This window comes from Dermacentor albipictus, chromosome 1 (assembly GCF_038994185.2).
Source record: "Dermacentor albipictus isolate Rhodes 1998 colony chromosome 1, USDA_Dalb.pri_finalv2, whole genome shotgun sequence".
Taxonomy (NCBI): domain Eukaryota; kingdom Metazoa; phylum Arthropoda; class Arachnida; order Ixodida; family Ixodidae; genus Dermacentor; species Dermacentor albipictus.
The window spans coordinates 202,020,011-202,038,668 of record NC_091821.1 but is presented as its reverse complement, the minus strand read 5'-3'; the positions used below and the strand labels follow the sequence as shown (position 1 = coordinate 202,038,668).

Here is an 18,658-nt window from a genome sequence, read left to right as displayed (position 1 = left end):
CGCGTTCCTTTCTTCTTTCTTCTCGGCCGGCTTTATCTCCCTCGCGCGTTCTTGCGGGTCCGCGCCACCGTCTCTGGAGCCTGCGAAGCAAGACCTGCGTACAGGTTGTTGTTGTTGCTGTTTTTGTTATTGTCACCACCAACCGCGCCTCGCCTCCCTGTTGCAAAACAAGGGTAGCGGGCTTTCATTTCTTCTTCGAGTTTTCCTTTCCTACCTCGCGGGAATATATGTTGAGGTATATGGCTGAGGTGACGCGCAGAGCTTGCCTATAGACCGCTGCTCGAATGCAACTTTTTTTTTTTTTTGTTGTTGTTGTTGTTGACTGTGTTAGCTTTCTTTCCCCCCTTTTTATGGCAAAATCACGATGTTGCCATTTGTTGATGTGAGCGCTTCAGAACAAAAGGGAAATGGAGAGTTTCTAAATATAGCTTAATCAAATGATGGGTTCAGCGTTCTTCTGCGCTATATATATGACTGACAGAAGTCGACCACTGCGCTATAAGGGCTGTCGACACACCCGCCGCCATTTTTTAGAGTCACTTGAATTTCTGTCTTTCTTTCTTTCTTTTTTTTTATGAGACTTACAGACAGTTGCTCGAAACCTTCAAGCGCACATGTGTGGTACTAATGAGCGCGATTATGTATGCACCGAAAAAAAGGCTGTATCTTTATTGACACCAAATGGATGAACGTATATAGAGCGGTGACGTTAGAACTCTCCCCATTGTATGAGCACAGAAACCTTTAGTGATCAATTAGCTGGTTGTGGCCGTTGAGCGCCAATTATTCAATGATTCAGTGATTCCCTGCGTCGAAAATGGATCAATAAAACCTGTATTTCATCATGTGAGCGTCGCGTGCCTAAGAAAGAAAGAACGAAAAAAAAAGAAAGAGAGAGAGAAGTCCAAAATGATTTTTTTCTTTATTTGTCCAAGCGCGAAGCAGGCGAAGTTTAGTGCGTGCGTGCGTGCGTGCGTGCGTGTGTGTGTGTGTGTGTGTGTGTGTGTGTGTGTGTGTGTGTGTGTGTGTGTGTGTGTGTGTGTGTGTGTGTGCGCGTGTGTGGTGTGTGTGTGCGTGCGTGTGTGTGTGTGTGTGTGTTAATGGGGCCCTAACATTTATGTCCTATTCATAGTAAGCTCTATTTTCGGAAATCGCAGCCACATAAAAACACATCTTCTAACTGGCTGATAGACGCTTTAGAGGATCATAGATATAGCTTGCGTGCAATTACAGTTGAATTCGCGTGCGTACGTGCGCGTGTGCTCAAAAGAGACATGTGAGCGCGCTATTCTTTTCTGTGCACTTAAGGACGGTGCGCTTGTTCGCAAATATGGTGGTACAGTAATCCTTTCCGAGTTGTCTGGGTCCTAATTCACTGTGTCTAAAAAATTAAATTTAAATTATAGGGTTTTACGTGCCAACACCACTTTCTAATTATGAGGCACGCCGTAGTGGAGGACTCCGGAAATTTCGATCACCTGGGGTTCTTTAACGTGCACCTACATCTAAGTACGCGGGTGTTTTCGCATTTCACCCCCATCGAAATGCGGTCGTTGTGGCCGTCACTGTGTCAAGTGCCTCCAAGTGTCTACTGTAAATCATAGAAAACTGGCAATAAAATGGAGTCTTGCGCCTCGTCGTGCATGTTTAGCTTTGTTACATGTGTCAGGCTGCATTCCGCGTAGATTGTCAACTGCAACAACATGAACAAGTCGCATCAACTAGATGTGTGCATCGAGAACGCTGGCGCGTCTATAAGACTGCATTTCTCGTCACTTCGCATGTTTTCACTTGGCGTCTCTTCCCACTGACGCAGCGAACCAAATGTTTCCTTTTTTTGTGAATGAAGAAAGCACCACTCAGCGGGCTTTCTTACATAAGCTTGCGTCGAATAAGCGACCGATAAGCTACCTCGAGTGCGATGATGCTCTAAAGATCACGCTCCCCGACTTAGAGACATCGTGACTGCCCCTTCGTCACCTGCGTGGCGAGTCGGCAGTGTACGTATATGCCTGCTCGTGATTCGCACTCGAGTGAAGTAGCTGGCCGTCTGCGCTTTCTGCTTTTGTTCTCTCAGACTTTTCCCGGGTGAAACCGATTGTGTAGGGACTACGATTGGTGCAGTGTACAAGCACGTAGGTGAGAGCGCGCCGTAGAGGACGGAGTGGCGGGTGGGGAGAGACATTGGAGTGCAGGGAGCGGGCGAAGAATGTCACCCCTCCAGAAGAATACCACCGAGACAAGAGTAACGAGGTCTACTGGCAGCGTTGCGAATTAGCTAATTTATCGCTTCTCCAATTAAAAGCAAAAGCACTTATTAAGGAAGCCGTGACACCCCCCAATTATTCGCCATTTCTTGCGTCTGAGGACCCACGCTGACGATCCTCACTTCCGATAGATCCGTCCTGAGTTATAGCGACTTGAGAAGTAAACAGCCAAAGCATGCTTCTGCGCCGCTGTTCCGGCGACGGCTGAGGGAGCGCCGGGGTTGCCCTTCTCCCCTACGCTGTGGCTTTCGGTCCTAGCGCGCGCGCGCGGGATCGCCGAAGAGGTGGAGGGGGGGGGGGGGAGGAGAAGGAGAAAGAAGAGCGCCGTTGTCAAGTCGCTTCTCCCCGTGTTCCTCCTGTTCGATCTGATACTGGCCGGCCGGTAATTCATCACACGAACGACTCTGTCGCATCAGACCGGGCTCTGTTATTAGGACTGGTATTTTAACTGCGCCGGCGCGGCCACGTGCGTGTGAGAGCCCTGCGAGCGACGGACGTACGGTGCGCGATCTCTCTTCTCTAGCCATCACCCGCTCTCTCTCTCTCTCTCTGCGACTGGGCAACTTTGCCGTATTTAGGTTAAACGCCGTCTCTCACTCCTGCTCCCTCACTACCATCTTTGAAGCGGTGCACCGCCCCCTTTCGGAAAAGCGAGCTGAAGCCCTATACGCGGAACGGCAGAAATGGAAAGTATCTCCGAGAAAGGCGCTTCGCGAGACGAATAATAATGAAAAGCAGAAAAAGAAAAAAAGAAGTAGAGGAGGGAAAGTCGACAGAAGACGAAGAGAAGCACCGCGAGGGGCTAAGGCAGAGGCCGCGGGCGGCGAACAAAACGGATTGTTTTCGCTTCCCTCAAATTCGGGGAGTGGCCTCGCCAGCTGATAGGTGGCATTTCAAACGTTCGCGGTTCTCGAACTTTTCTCGTGTAATTTGGGGATGGCCGCAGTTTAGGAAGCGGGTAGTTAAAACGGTGGACGTGATAAATGAGATCTCTTACGCCCAAGTTGGGCTCCTTCAAGCGCAACCTTTACGCGGCGCCTTTGTGAGCGGCGCACTCCCCACCCCTCCCTCCCGTTCATGACTCGGTGCGGCCTACAACCGCTGCTCACCTCGTCCCTGCTGCGCTGCAACGGTGCAGTGGTCGTCGGCATCGTCTCTTGCCCCCTTGTACATGCCGAATGTTGGCTACCTAGGCCAGACCTGCGACAGACAATATCCACTGCTTAGGTTTATTCGAGGGCGAATAAACATGTTCGGTTGACTTGAACTGGAGCAACAACTCCTACGTTGCTAGCTCGGCTTCTCAAACAATGTTTTGTTTGATTTTTATCCTTACCATTTATTTTTACTTGTTACGCTGGATATGATATATTGTTTAAATAGCCAGGGTCGATGGGGCAGCGCCATACTGCAGCAATGTTACGAGAAGCTCATTTCCCTGAATCGGGTTGAAGGTCGAGCGTATAAAGGGAGTGCACCGCAGCCGATTCACAAGCACCTGGAGCCCAAAGTTCATCGCCTTCTTATCGCCCACCCTCCATTATATTCCTCATCTTCCAACACCCTCTCTCTCTCTCTCTCTCTCTCTCTCTCTCTCCATTTTTTAAGAACTGTTTTCAACAGATTTCAACAGGTCACTGGGCCGATCCCGGACGCGCCGACAGCATTGCAATGGGGAGGGGGGGGGATGCAAAAAGCGCTCGTGTACTCAAGATTTTGGCGTACGTTAAGGAATCCAAGTGGACAAAATTAATCATGAGTGTATATATAGGGCGTCCTTCATAATCAGATCGTGGTTTTGACGCCGAAAACTTCAGAACTTAAAAAATTTTAACGCGTGCTTTGAATTCGGGACGCCGCGTAGTGCAGGATACCCGTATCAATTTCGACCGGTTTCTCTATCGATAACCTAAAGCTACGTTCACGGACGTTTTCTCGCATTTCACTCCCATCGAAAAAGAAAAAAACTGCCACTGGGAATCGAACCCGTGACCTCGCGCTCAGCAGCAGAAGGTCATAGCCTCTGAGCCAGTGCTAAGGACACGAATGCAAAAGCCTTCGCGATAATCTATGGCACGTCGTGTGCGAGGATTTGTTCCACCACATTCACTGTGCGGCAGCGTCGACAGCCATCAAACGCCACCGACGCTGCTGTTAAGGTCGGAAGCTTAGTCGGACGTGAGCGGCGCCAGAATGGTCGTGATAACCAGTGCCTTTTTTCGCGCAATTCTACGTGACTCTATGTGGGTCCCTCGGGCACGCACTCATGCAGCGCCGTTGCAATATGGGATGTTCAGGCGGAGAAATTGCGTCATGCACTTGCAACATCTGTACCCCCCCCACATTTCGCCAAGCTCCCTGCAGCACGCAATGGGGTTAACGAGTGAAGCGGGCTGTTTAATGCCATCAATGCTAATTGCTATGAGGTAATGACGCGCACCGTAATGGACTATCTGGCTTCTTTACACCGAGAGACTGTCAGGAGTGGAACAAGGCATCAATGGCAGGCCGGAGCGAGCGAACGTACAGCATAAGGCCAATAAAGTACTTTTCAGTTGCTTGCTTTGCAAGACCTCAGTGTCATGTTATTAGTGGCCACTGAGTATAAGTTTACTTATTATTATTATTATTATTATTATTATTATTATTATTATTATTATTATTATTATTATTATTATTATTATTATTATTATTATTATTATTATTATTATTATTATATTCCTGTTGTTAAATGCATGAAACGGAACAGCTGTGTAAGAGAGGCATAAAAGAAAGCATGCCTCCATGATGTGTTTTTGCCTTGGTAACGCTTCTTCGTCTTTTCAACGTTTTGCTACATATGTTTTATTTAGTTACTTTTCTTTGTTTCCTTCTTTTTGTCCAAATTGATCGCAAGCGGCTAGCAGACGGACAAAAGAAAATGAACAGACTGGAAGGACATGGCATACACGAGGCCTTTTATTTGGCGGTATACTTACTTTATCATTCTTTCGTCCTCACCACTTTGGCGGGGATTGTTTCAGCAAAGTTAATATTGCCGAAGGTGGAATGGTCCGACATACGACATCCATAATAGTTTCGCGTGCGTCGTCGTCATCGTGAAACTTTGACTGCCCCGCCACCGCGGTCCGAGCCCGCGTCACACAGCGCCGTCAACCGCGCGAATGTGACTTGGTCACGTCGGTCACTGGACGGTTAAAGCGCAACGCCTTTCTGCCTGCATTTATCGAACGTCATACCTCGGGGAGCGCCATCAGCAGGCATAAATCATTCGCGGCTCATAATTGGAAAAATCATCAACGGCTTCCGATTGCGCGGTCCAACGCGTACCGTCCCCGATTAAGGCTCAATTCCTCACGATCGCTGGTCGGTGCAAGAATTACTCCGCTTTCGCAGACACACTGCCCTGGTGCGGAATAATTTGAGACGGAAATGCCTGCATAATGGCCGCGTATGCCCCGCGCCAGACACCGTGATGGATAGTTTCGGGCCCGCGGACGCATGCCAGGGCGCCCATTCCAGTGGCGGCCTTCGCATGGTGTTTGTCGGAGCGCGCGCGCGCAAGACGGGAAGGACGCTCGGCGGCGTATAATCAAGCCAGGTATAAAGGCAGAGCCGGCCGCGCGACCGAGAGCCTTGATCCAAGCAGCCCAAGCTCGGCGCAAGCGAGGGGCAATTTTGTTTTGAATTAGCACGTGCGTTTTATCCGACTGTATGCCATACGGCACCTGATTCACGGCGACGGTGGCATGGCGAGAAATTTGCTTGCGGAAGACCCGCGCAAAGCAGGGAGGGAAGGGGGGGGGCGCCTGAAGGGGCGTGATCATGCTAATAATTGAGCAGCGTGTTACGAGAAAATTTGAGGAGCTGCATATTAGTGAACTCACTTGCCTCCTTGAAGAAGAAAACGAGGAGGAAGAAGAAGTAAATGAAAAGGAGAAGAAGCAGGTACTTGCAGACGGCGTCAGCTTATAAAGAATTGCAGCTAGGTTCAGGAGACATACAATCATGGTTGACTTTTTTATTCTCTCTATAACTAATTGTGCAGGGTATCAACACCAAATGTTAGGTATGCCCTTGGCGCAGAAATTTCCTTCGTTCTCGAAAAACTGAAGTCACTTTCACTCGATTACGCTGTCGAGGGTACCTTCCTTAAGCTTATAATCGCACCGAGCTCATCTGGCGCTCTCCTCACTGTGCCCACTTGAAGACACAATGAGACGATTGACTTTTTAAGGTGAAAGCCTTAAATGGATCATATGCCCGATTGCCTCGGAAAAAAAAAAAAACGCGTCGTCCAGTCCAACGGTATAAAAACTATCATAATCAGTAATGGCTTATACCCTCTAAGCAGGCAAGAAAGTGAAATGGTTCATCCTTCTCATAATGCAGAGGCTACAAGCACTTAGCAAAGTGAAGTGTACAGTGCATACATTCGTTGGAATCACCCATACAACACACACAACAGCTTATGTTTCAATTCCCAGCTGAAAGGATGCAACCTAAAGTCGAAGAGAAACGTCGTTGGCGCGAGCGAGTCTGACCCCGCCATATACGAGCGCACGAATCCGCAGTAAGCGACGCAAACGAGCTGAAGAAGCCAAACTGTGAAATCAGCAACGCGACGATGCGAGACGGCGCATTGCCAAGTGTGCAGCAGGATTTCGCCTTCGCGTGTTACAGGTATGTAACATGCTACCGAACTTCCTTTTTTCCTTTTCAGTCGTAGTTTGGCATGTATAGACGAGGCAACCTAAAGTTTGCCCGCGCGGCACCAGCGCCGAATGCTCCCCTAGCGGACCGATGGAAGTTTCGAGGGTCGTCGCTGCGCTAGCGCGCGCCCGTGTTCTGTACAGTGGGAGCGCTCGTGCGCGTGGTTTTTGCGGTGCCGAGTGCGACCTCACCCTTGTTACCGTGTGCTTTGATTTTTGTGCACGTTAATGAACCACCAGAGGTTAAAATTATCCCTGAGACTACCCAGTACAGCGGGCCTCATAATGATTTCGTGGTTTTGGCATGGTTTTGGCACTTAGAACCCCCGAATTTATTTGATTGCACTGTGCCTTCCCTCGCGATCAGCATGGATGAGCTCAAGAGAATTATTTCCCTTTTCTAAACGCTGCAACTTAAATTACTAGTTGTGCAGATAACGAAAGGGGCCGCGCGATACTTTTGTGTGGTAGCAGACCGTATTTAATGCAAGCCGCGGTCGTCGCGTGCGTCGGGAAGCGGCAGATCGGAAAGCAGCCGCTCGAGACGTGCGCGTTATGTTTGTTGTTTGTCCATGCTTTCTAAGTATCTAAGTGTGCAAGTATCATAACTTGTAGTGGTACCACTCTTGTAGAATAATATATGCACACAATCACAGGAATGTTACCTTTGCAAACATATTATTGGGAGTAATTTATTCCCCACAACAAATAGGCACACATACTGTTTCATTTATATGCGATGCAGATGGAAGCGGCGCCAAACAGACCAATGGCAATCACAACAGTCTTCTCAGCAGTCAGCACCACCGGGACATGTGCTTTCGTACTGCTGCTCAACAGCAAGACACGTGTGAAACAGACTCCAGAACATGCCTTTGTGAAGTGACGGAACCGTCAAGAAGCAGCCCAATGGATCTGCAGTCATCGAGTAGTATGACAACAGAAGTTCCTGCTGCCAGTGTGACTTATGTTGTAATTGAAATAAAAGTGGCTAAATTTCTGAACATGGTGCGTACCTCTAACTCGACGTCGTCTACGATCTTGTCGGACACCTGTGACACGCACTTGGCTTTCACTCTCACATCACCATCCACAATTTGTTCAACGCCGTACACGTTCGGAAGCAGACGCTCCCCAATCGTGAGGTTGCCGCCACGAAAAAAAGCTGTCGGCGTCGGCAACCTTCTTGAAACCGCACGGAAATCTTTGCATCGCTGTTGCGCAAGCAGGCGATCTGCCGCTGTCGAAAACGGAGCGCCGTGAGAACGAGCAGCGAAGAAAAGCGCGGACGGCAATATGTAAACAATGCGGAGACTGCGCCACGACGCGACCGCGCTGCTTGGCGTTTCCGCATCGGGGCGCTGTCAGGAGGCGCAGTAGCGCCGCCTGGCCATGGTTTTCTCGTCTATACGGGGAAAAATTTAAGCGCAAGGTTTAGACAACTTGGAGGGAATTTTTCAATTCCTGCACGTAACTTGTTTTTCCGGGAGCCTCCTCTCTTGGACACTGTCACGGGGATGCTTGCTCAGTCATCGAAGAATTTCCATTTGTTGCAAAGCAACCTTCTTGTTAGATTTTATTACCTTACGTTATTTTTCATTCCTTCGATTCTTCCACAAACATTTCTGCTGTTTTTCTGGGCGTATACTAAACGCCTCATTATACTTCCCACCGAATCTTGCCTATGATCGCCCATAGTGCGTTTGAGTCATTATAAGAGGGAAAACAAACAAACAAACAAACAAACAAACAAACTAACTAACTAACTAACTAACTAACTAACTAACTAACTAACTAACTAACTAACTAACTAACTAACAAAACATTTTTACTGCTGCCATGAAATACGTGAAATAAGGCTGACGTGTATAGTAAAAAATATTTATTTGCTTTACATTGCATCATGTTGTTCACGTGGCGCTTGCGGTGCACTGTACGCAGCGAAGTACTTCGTAGTCACGCATCGTAGCATGCTAAATCGCAGATGTCATGGCATGTGCATCGCGGTTCCCGGGAGAAGCGGCGCATGCGTATTAGAGTAACGTATCCCACAAAGCTAAAATTATCTATGGGTGTTTGACTTCTTCTTCGTGCGTAAAATGCCGAAATGCACAAACGACGGTGCTTTAGTCGTGCGTAGTGCGCGTTTCTCTTGTAGCCGTGCTCTGTCGCACTGGAACTGTTGGAACGCTGAAGCTGAAGACGCCCTACCTCCAGCTCGTACTGAGAGGGGCACAGGATCCGGCTGCTCTGAAGCAGAGGGCTAGTTCGACCAGCCGAAGATGCCATTACCGTAAGTCAGCCCCGGAGTTACCACCCATCAAAGATTCGCTCCTGACCCTCGTTGAGCGCTTCACCTCACTGCATGATCTCGGACGAGCGCTTTGCCTGTTTGCCCCGGGCTGCTCACCTGCGCATGCGCGCTGTCGCAAACTGACGGCGGGTGCCTAGGCGCGATCATGGCGTGAAGGCGTTTTACAAAACAGACGTTCCTAGGGGCGCTATTCTGGACATTCCGCCATTTTCTTCGGTGCGTGACGTAGGCGCGACGCAAACAAAATGGCGCTGGTGGCCCAGTTTTGCTTACGTAACGTGACGCCCACTTGACGTTTTGCCTAAGAAACTGAAATGAAGACACTGAATGTAGCGTTATCGGTAACGCAAAACAGTTTTCCTCCGCAGTAAAAATAAAGCAGCTATCTCAAAGCGTATGATTGTTCCGTCGAAAACGCTTCGCGCTTCCGTCGTCTGCTGCGTACAAGCCGTCGTCTGCTTCAATAGCTAGGATGCGTGTCCCTGGAAAATGGAATGAGTCATCGCATGTTCGTGCCAACGCGCTTGTTTTCTTTCTTGAGACAACATAAGCGAACTACCAGTGGTGATGCGCGCACGTTCTAGGCCACGTTATCGCTATTTCGTGAAACGCAAGTGACTCAGCCCGACTCGGCTGGCTTAGAAACGGCCGAATATCACCGATAGCGTTGCGCGCGCCAGAGATATCCACTAAAGCGACGCAAGCGCCGGCGCTGCCATCTCTTGTTCATTTCGCTGGTTACTCGCACCGCGGGAGGAAACTTCAAGGCGCCGCCTTGCGTACATTTCTTTTTGTAAGTTAGAAAAAGGCCGTTGTCATAACTTTTGATTGTGCGAAAAGGCATTAATCTCGATTACAATACAAATGCAGCAGTGAAAAGTGGACAACATTGCTGAAAGTTTGCTATATTCAACGAATATTATTTCGTATTTACGCGTTCTTTTAAAAAACGATGGCCCAAAACACAAATGCCAACACCACCCGAGAGCGATGCAAATACTATGAGCACGCGTTATGAACAAAAGATTTTCGTGGCGCCAAACGACGGGGAAAATGTGGCGATACGCATTCCTCTCGGCTGCCATTGCATATGGCTGCCCATTAGCATAATTCGCGCGGCTCGTCGCAGCAAAAATTATGGCGGAAAATCTCAGCAATGGCGGCCCTGCGCAACGTCACGCATCGTCAAAATGACGTTTACGAAACAGCCCTTCCTGTGACGCTCCTCATGAGATATTCCTTCAGCCAATCAGCAAGCCGGCATGGCGCATATCTTGAATCGCCACCACATATTTGCGCAATTGCAGATACATTGCACTGGCTTCTGCACGCTACCGCTCACATTCTTTTTGAAGCGCTAACATCACAATATATCTGCCAAGGACCAAAAAAATGTATTAGTCCATAACATTTGCAGCTACACGTCACGTTTCGTCATCTTGATGAAAACGCAAAATTGCATTTTGCAATACTTCCGCTTCCCGGCACAAATTTCAAAACACGTGACCTTTCGACAGCCAATCAGAGAGTAAACATGGCGGATAATGGCGGCCGTGCAGCCGCCATGCGTGTCCAGAATAGAGCCCTAGGTGGGCGTGCTGGTGTAGGCAGTCCCCGTTACATCTTGCGCTAGTCGGTGGGGATCTTTCGCTCGTTTATTGGAATTCATTGAAGCAACCAAGCATGATGGATAGGGTCAGTTGAAAATTTACCGATGCCTGCATAGCACAGAGGTGGCAAAATTTGGTCGTGCAGTGGCATTTGAGCTTCGGAAGAGAAGCTTACCCTCTGTATTAATGGCAACGCCGATGTGCTTCATTCTCAGGTGCAACATTGGAATGTAGAATTGTGGACTACACTGTACAAATGGATTTGAATGAATGTTTAAAATTAATTAGTCCTTAATAAAGTTCACTCCGCACGAAGGAGTCGTGGCGCGACTATGCCCTATGAGTGCAGTACTTCTCAGTCCTGATGGGCTTAAAACACTCCTGCCGCCGCAAAAGAAGCGCTGCGAATAGCTCTCGTATAACGGGACGTCGCAGGAAGCAGTCATGACGCTCGTTTCGGTGCGTTTTCTTGGAAGAAAAAATGCTCCAACATGCATACTCCAGTCCCTTCTACAGGTCACCTCGCTGCAAAGTTATCTCCATATAAATGCCCATGGAGAAGCAATTACTCCATTCCCATCTTCGTCGAATGGGGAACAAGTGCCAACATTTTGCAAGTTAAGTCGTTTATTCTTATTGATACCAGGCTGACATAAACAAGCCGCAACATTGCCGAGAAGCTTGAAAGTAAACTCGCTGCATCCAGTGCACCTAGGTCTGCCTTATATAGTTTCCCTGTCCTCTCAAAACAGCAGCTGGCCCTCTGTGGACCATTACGAAACAAACAGAGAAACAAGCAAAAGAAAAGTTGTCCGATTAGCACACGCCTTGAGGAGGCTCCACGTGTAAGAGGGCATCCTATACTTCATAAATGAGTAGTTACCTAGTTGGCCGATGGTCGTCGAAAGTGTAGTGTGGGAATCCTGTGTGGTCTTTCGCTATCTTTCTCGTTCGGGAGGCCTCCCAAGATCTCATAGAGGTGGGCACTAATTGCAATACAAATTGCACAATCTGAGCTAATTAGTTTCGCAATGGATCACTTTATCACACGTATGCATATATATATATATATATATATATATATATATATATATATATATATATATATATATATATGTATGTATATATATATATGTATGTATATATATATATATATGTATATATATATATATATGTATATATATATATATGTATATATATATATATGTATATATATATATATATGTATATATATATATATATGTATATATATATATGTATGTATATATATATATATATATATGTATATATATATATGTATATATATATATATATATATGTATATATATATATGTATATATATATATATATATATATATATATATATATATATATATATATATATATATATATATATATATATATATATATATATATATATATATATATATATATATATATATATATATATATATAATCTGTGCGTGCATGCATGTGTGCGCCCGTGTGCCCTTAACTTGCATGCGGCATTATTTTACACTGACCATGCATGATTTCGCTAGGCTGACGAACGTATATCTTCGCGTATGCTTACCGTGTCTCGTACCCCAAGCTGAATTTGATGCTCAAGAGCCGGCAGTACGGCATCTTCGTAAGCATGCAGCGGCTCCGGAACGGCGGTATTTGCCTCTTCATCACAGCTCGCAAGTTCTTAATACTAGAACCGGTGTATCCTTACCTCCACGGGAAATCTGCTTCGTGCGGGGGAAGGCGAACGGGGCCCTCAACAACGCGCGTTCTGAGATGACCGCGGCGTGTGCGCGCCCGCTGCCAGCTGACTTAAGCTGCGCGCGTTGGGAGCGCAAACAAAACGCTCGTCCGAAAGCGCGCCGCTGGCGGCAATCAGGGGGATTCTCGATGAATCTCATTTCTCTTCAGCCGCTGAGTGATGCCGATGCTTATTTTTATCACTCAAAGGTATATAACGAAGGGAAACTTCCCCGAACAGCTGAAGATGCCCGTACATATTAGCCGCGCTAGCAAGGATCCCCGCTCGAGTCGTATTTGTTAATTGCGTGGCCATTACGGCCACTGCCGCTAGCTGCACAGTATAGCATTACGGCGAGGCCGTTTCTTTCCTCTCTTTATCAGTATGGAATCTTTGCTTCTTGTCCTCTCCACCCCCTTTTTTTTTTCTTCTTTTTCGCAAATAGCAGACCATGCGGATGCAGGCAAAACAGAGCCACGACTCCCCTCCCGTCCAGACGGATGGTGATGGCTGACCGAGAAGCGCTGTCATTTGCAGGCGCCTCCGTAATGAACGAATTCGTGGTAATGTTTATCTCGTGATAGCAGGCAAATTTTCTTCCGAATCGCCTGTCCACGTTCTCTCTTTTCTTTCTACACCGCGCCAGCGAACGGCCGCGCTGGATCCGTATGGCGGGACGGCCCCGCTCCGTATGCCAAAATGTGGCCGCGGCACGGCTCGTGCATCATTCCGGTCATTTGCAGTTTTTGGAAACGCTCCTCCGGTGTTCAAATAATCACCGGTTGCACCAGCGAAGCGCTGCCGCCGCTGCGGGACTTCTTTTTTTTTTGTTTTTTCTGCGTGGCGTCCGCGCCCGAATAGCACCCGCTGATAGCTTCTATTGGATCGGGAGCGCTCGCCGTTTATGATGCCTTCCTGGTGTCGTTATTCTTGAATGGCTTCGCCAGATGGTTGCTCTGCACACGACACGAAGCTGACTGATTGAATTCCGGAATAGAGAGAAAGGAAACTGGATGCAAATACGTCGTAGTATACGGAACAAAGGCGGGAAGAAAAATCCTTAACATGGCGTGTAAATGTCCTGGTCCAGTGGGTATTATTGATAGGCATTTATACTTTATATTTATTGTATTCATAGAAGATTAACGTCCATTCGTATATATTTGTTATTTCATTTCAATATCATTTATTGTTGTCATTTTTCTGATTATGTGGAACGATCAGCAAGCCATTTGCGAGGTTCTTGAAAGGCCGTCTAATTTATTGGCCCTCATTTCACATTGATTAAAAGGAAATAACATAGTGCGGAGGCATGACACAGGCAACCATATTTTCTTCTTCTATCTTTACTATGTGTTCTGGCTTGGCTTTTCGGGAATTTAGCATCTGCCGCTGCCTTGTCACTGCACGTGAAACCTAAAACATTGACGAAGTCAAAACAACAAAACACAAAGTTTATTCGCAGCTTTGATTGATTGATTGATTGATTGATTGATCGATCGATCGATTGACTGATTGATTGATTGATTGATTGATTGATTGATTGATTGATTGATTGATTGATTGATTGCAGACTGAGTAAATGAAGTTCAAATGATGCTGGAAAGCATGAGTTGTACTTTGTGACCATGCGGTCCTGTACGTGTATAGGAATACTGCGCTGATTCGAGTTCGCCGAGAGTCGATTCACCCGCCGTGGTTGCTCAGTGGCTGTGGTGTTAGGCTGCTGAGCACGAGGTCGCGGGATCGAATCCCGGCCGCGGCGGCCGCATTTCGATGGGGGCGAAATGCGAAAACACCCGTGTACTTAGATTCAGGTGCACGTTAAAAAACCCCAGGTGGTCGAAATTTCCGGAGTCCTCCACTACGGCGTGCCTCATAATCAGAAAGTGGTTTTGGCACGTAAAGCTCCATAATTTAATTTTTTTTATAGTCGATTCACAGCGCTTGTAGTGCGCATATCCGAGTTCCTGAGTACACTAAGCCAAGTGCTATTGCAGTAGACACTCAGACGGAGCAATTGTTGGCCTCAATCGCCAAGCTAAGGTCGCCTGTAGCTCCCTTCTTTGCTAATAAATAGGGCGCTCATTGCATCCTCCGCTCAAGGCTTTTATTTTATATTGTTCGCACAAAACTGTGTCGTCGTCCCACACGAGGATGTGGGAGTTTCACGTGTATATACTAAGCGTCCGTTCGTCATAATTTTAGAGCGCAGCTCTTTGGCGTCCGTTCCTGGGTTTCGCGTCGTCGTCGTCGTCGGCGTTGTCGTCGTCGTCGGCGTCGGCCTCGTAACCAGCTCGCCGACGAATCTGCTGCTCCGCCGCCGCGCATGCGCGCTGTCGGCTCTCCGGGCGAGGGAGGATGATGGAAGGGAGGAGGAGAGACTGCGGAGGAGGGCTGGCTACACAAATGGCTCTTTGGCGTCCGTTCCTGGGTTTCGCGTCGTCGTCGGCGTCGTCGTCGGCGTTGTCGTCGGCCTCGTAACCAGCTCGCCGACGAATCTGCTCCGCCGCCGCGCATGCGCGCTGTCGGCTCTCCGGGCGAGGGAGGATGATGGAAGGGAGGAGGAGAGACTGTGGAGGAGGGCTGGCTACACAAATGGCTCTTTGGCGTCCGTTCCTGGGTTTCGCGTCGTCGTCGGCGTTATCGTCGGCCTCGTAACCAGCTCCGCCCCCTTTCATCCCCCCAGCGCTAGCAGCGACCGACTGATACCGCTTTCGTGAGTCCGCTACCGCATTCACGAAAGACGTCGTGCACTTCCTGCAACTCGCATTAACCGTCCATCGATCCACACCGATGTTAGTAGTGGGGGACTTTAATGTTGACATAAAGACAAACAGCAATTTCCTAACACTTATGCGGGAGAACATCCCGTTCCTCTCGCTCGTAACGCGTCCCACGGCTGTGACAACCTCGCGAGGCACTTGTATAGATCTCGTCTTTGAGAATCAAGCATTGGTGTACCAAGTCGAACATATATCAGTCTATTTCTCCGACCACAAAGCTTCCTTCATGACTGTCAAGAACTGTTAGTGGAGTCTTTGTTAAAGGAATACGTGTGAAAAATAAAAAAAAAATTATGTGATAGCGCATACATGTGTTGCTCGATTTCTTTGCCTCAATCTATCGAAAAGGTGAAACAGCTTACTTGCTGCGCTCAAATTTCGCATTAGGAAGTAACGTAATCGTCGGTAATTTTTTTGTAAAGCTACAATAACTCGGCGAATCACTAAACACTGACGACATCCGTAAGTGGTGCTCAGGGCACAATAGGCGCCTGATTTGTGCTAGGCTGCAGAGAGACGTCCACCCTATTTAGGAATTCTTGCTGTCATGAGGCCCTAGAAATGTAACCTTAAAATAGTGCAGAAGTTGCCTTCACGAATCGTGACGTCTCGCGTTATTTATTAATGGTGCACGGTACCCCACTGCCCATGTTAACAGACTCAAAACGTTGGGCGTCACAATTAATATATAGACAAACTCATAACGTGGTCACGCATGTCCGAAGTTTAAGAATTACGCTTACTTCCCTTGCCCACAGTTTCCTAGTGCTTTCCGAAAATGCCTGGTGGGTGTTCCGTGAACTCCTTTTTTCGGCTCTGTTCTGCGCTATGGAAAGGCCGCCTACGGTACTCGTATCCTGCACTCCAAGTCCTGTTCCAGGAGGACACGCAACTCTTGGAAGGAATGCAAGCTTCAGCTCTCGGATATACCTTGATCCCCCCAAGGACACCTCAAATATGGGAAACAGTGATAGTGGACAGACGCCTCACACTAACTATGCTACACAAGAAGTAGTTACTTCGACATCAGATGCGGCACTTCGTCAGAGAACGCAAACATCCGCTTTCAGCTGAAGCGTGCGACATGCTCCCGCCTCACTGCCAAAGATGCTCTCTCGCTTCGCTACCACTTCGAAAGCGTAGTTTTCGATCCGGGAGATCACCACGAAGTTGACTGGTTCCGAGAGCAAAGTCAACACTTCTGTTCCAGCTCTTGCTTATCTTGTCCTTGAACACATTTCACGGTGCCTACATTGACGGCTCGGTCACACCTAAGTCCTCTGCCACTGGCGTCTGGATTGGCTTAAAGAACACTACTGTTGTAGCGAGGCTTTGCCACGAGACCTCTGTAGCAGCTACTAATTTAGGTATGCTGCGAGAGCCTTTCACTTTCATCACAGAACGTCCGTCTAGTGCTTGGATGGCCTTTGTTTTTTTTTGTTGTTTTTTCGTTTTTGACTCGCGGGCGGCTCTTCCATCAAGACCAATTGGTAACTGGCATTATGTATACATGCAGTGACCCATAGACTGAGCCGCAACGTTGTGCTGCACTGGTTGCTTACAGCTGTGGTATAGCGGTGACGTGAAAGCCGACTGACTGGCTGGAGCCGCCCACAGTTTCTCCTCTGGGCCGATCCTCATGCTGCTCTCTCGACGTGACGCTCTTATGTCTGCTACTGCGTCATGCCCTAACTGCAAAAGTCACTACGGTGACTTTTGCAGTTAGGGTCAATGCCGCGTGGTCTCGGCAGAATTGATTGCGCAAACTTGTATCGCATTCTGCTTGACGACCCTTTCACTAAGCACCTCTTAAAATTCAGCAGCGCAGTACTTCAATGCGTCACACATACAGCGTTCGCGACGACTTAGTAGTTGGCACGGATTTTGTACGTGTGCTCGTTTCATAATGTGCAGCAGTTATTTAAAGAGCTCGTCAAGCCTCCGCCAAGATAAATACCTGGGACTGCGGGATATTGTCGCACCTTAGAGGAAGTTTGCTAGTGCTTTTCTTGACACACTGCAGAGGCGCTTTCGGCATTTTTTGCGTGACGCACTCTAGTTAAATGTGGTCCGTTTGCGTGCTTCTATTATTGGCGTTTATATTGCCTAATATTTCTTTTTATTCTTCCCTCTTTCATGAATGGGTGTTTCTCGCAGCTTGTCATTCTCTAAATGACTATATTGAATAAATGAATATAAAAGATTGTAAAAGGCCTTAACAGCATGAGCAGTATTTTATATTCTTCTCGTAGTCCGATATGCGCCAAGCGTTTTGTCTGTATACCATGAGTTCCTTCCAGATTATCTATCTCAACACATTAGAACCACTGCATGACTGGCAACTGTTCGTTAAGATGGTACATGAATACCGATTGCGACACTTCTAAGCCCGCAAGATAATAATGGAGCCTCTGTGCATATTCTGATTGATTTGCCTGTGCGAATGCCTTTGACTGCTTGTCCCTGTTCGCGCGCGTGCACTTGTTCACCGCGTCCTTTTTCTCTAACACCCCCCCCCCCCCCCCCGGCATCATATATGGAGCCAGAAAACGACGCTTTGTCTTCTAATCTTAACATCCCTTGCTTGTTAGCTCGTTGGACTAGACTAGCGTCTCCTTGGACTAACCAGTCGTGGGTTCATCATATAGCGTGTGAACTCCTTGGGCAGGATTTCTACTCATCCTGCCTGGCAGGTACAAAGCAGTAGTGCATAGCCATAAAACCTCGTTACAATGACACGACACTGTAACCGAAAGTTGGTGCTGCAACGGAAAGAGCGTCTTTGATTGGAGCTGCGACGACAAGACACTTTAACCTGAATCACTCAGAGAGCGTCGTCAAGCAGCTTTAAACCAAGCTCCCGGAGAATGTTCAAAACTGGCAAAAGAGGCATAAAAAAAAAGCGCGCATTACCCACAGCGAAGTGGATGAAACGTTACATCCTCATGCTTGCGCGCGGTAATCTGGCAATATAATAATGTGGAACGCGCATTCGTGGGATGGGCGAAGTGAACGTGACTGTTTCCCGGCGCACCGCCGCGAGAGCAGGGGACGCTGGCAGCAGCAGCCAGCGTGAGCGTTGCACGCGGGAAGCGCTTGCGATCAGCGTCCGTGTCTATGCGGTGTGGGTGCAGCCGGTGGACGGGGTCTGGCACTCGCCTGGGGAGCGACCAACGGGAGGAACGGCAAAAGGAAGACGGACAGGGAAAGGAGATCGGGCCA

General features: G+C 48.0%; 1 long non-coding RNA gene across 1 annotated transcript in view; it reads left to right on the top strand.

Annotated features, from left to right (window-relative positions):
* Nucleotides 1–9,086: 9,086 nt before the first annotated feature.
* The window catches only part of LOC135905595 (uncharacterized), a 45,943-nt gene continuing 36,371 nt past the window's right edge, over nucleotides 9,087–18,658 (top strand). The window contains exon 1 of the long non-coding RNA XR_010565418.2: nucleotides 9,087–9,272. This is a non-coding gene — a long non-coding RNA (uncharacterized lncRNA). The remainder of the gene's footprint in view (nucleotides 9,273–18,658) is intronic.